The following is a 1,433-nucleotide window of genomic DNA, read 5'->3' as shown; positions in this document are numbered from 1 at the left end:
TTTTTTTTTTTGCCAAAATAATTATTTTAAGGGACTAAAAACTCAAACGAATTAAATTTCCCAAACATAGAAGAGCATTGACAAGTTTAGTATTTACATTACTGAAAAAATCTGATGTGATTTTTTTCAGTTTAAGGAGCACTGAAAGGCACTCCTTAATCACATCTTTTAGTTATATACCGATGGAAAGTCAGATAGATTGGTATTGTATGTTGTGACTTTTCTCTGGAAGATGTGATGAGGGTTGGACGTTTTTTCTTTTTTGTTGTTCTTTAGGTTTTTTATGGATTCTTATAATAATAAATGTTCTGATCAAATTCATTTTTTAAGTAGCACCAATTCAATCTCACATGACATTAATTTATGTCATCTAAGAATTTGGTCTCAGAATAAACGTAATATATAGATAGTTGAAGTAGATGCCAACACATGACTCTTGATAAGTCAAAAGGTTAAGTTTATGGGTCATTTTCCATCATGAGACGAGAACTGAGTCCAAAAGATAAGGAATGCCATTGTTCTATTTATTGAAGTCTGCAGACCTGGGAAACCAGCCTACAAGAAAATGTATATAATGAGATGAGTGTCTGGTAGAGATTGCTTTTGACCTGCGGACTGTGTAACTCAATGCATTGTCTCCATGCAAACAAGGAGTATATCAAAGGAAACTAATTATGTCTTGTTGTCTAACCGAGACATATTTATACGTACAGCTCTGGAAAAAAAAATTAAGATTACACTTAAAATGATCAGTTTCTCTGATTTTACTTTTTATAGGTATATGTTTGAGTAAAATGAACATTGTTCTTATATTCTATGAACTACTGACAACATGTCCAAAATTCATAGCAAAAATGTAGTATTTACCCTAGTAAAAAAAAAAGTATACTTTAGTATATTAAATGTTAACATACTGTAGTACTTGTATGCATCTGCTTATCTCTGCATTATTTCCCATACTGACTAGGCTGATCTGAGCTTAAGTGCGTTACTATTCATTGTTACTTTGTTGAATGCAGAATTCTGCATGCAGCGGTTGTGTGTTCTGGGAGGAATGTTTTGTTTCAGTTCTTGATGCTCGCTGACTCTGGTGTGGACGCGTAAAGTTTGTCTCCATCGGCGTTAGAGCATTTTATCTATCCAGTTGTACTCCGGTTCCGTTATCTTCATTAAAAGAAGATCGACATTAATCCCTCCTGGAGTAGTTATTATCCCGCACCTTTACAATCCATCCGTGGCCGTCGTAACAATACTTTGATTGATGTACTTAAACTGTGCTATTTTGGAACAACGTTTTTTTGTGCTTAGTATATTTTAATAGTATTTAAATAGTATTAAATTACAATTTTTAGTATACTTTAACGTACTTTTTTGGAACAACTTCAAGTTGTTCTTAGTATACTTTTTTATGTACTAATTCTGAGTAGTATATT

Source organism: Poecilia formosa, unplaced genomic scaffold, assembly GCF_000485575.1.
Source record: "Poecilia formosa unplaced genomic scaffold, Poecilia_formosa-5.1.2 Scaffold644, whole genome shotgun sequence".
NCBI lineage: Eukaryota > Metazoa > Chordata > Actinopteri > Cyprinodontiformes > Poeciliidae > Poecilia > Poecilia formosa.
The sequence above is the reverse complement of the archived record's forward strand: the minus strand, read 5'-3'. Positions refer to the sequence as shown.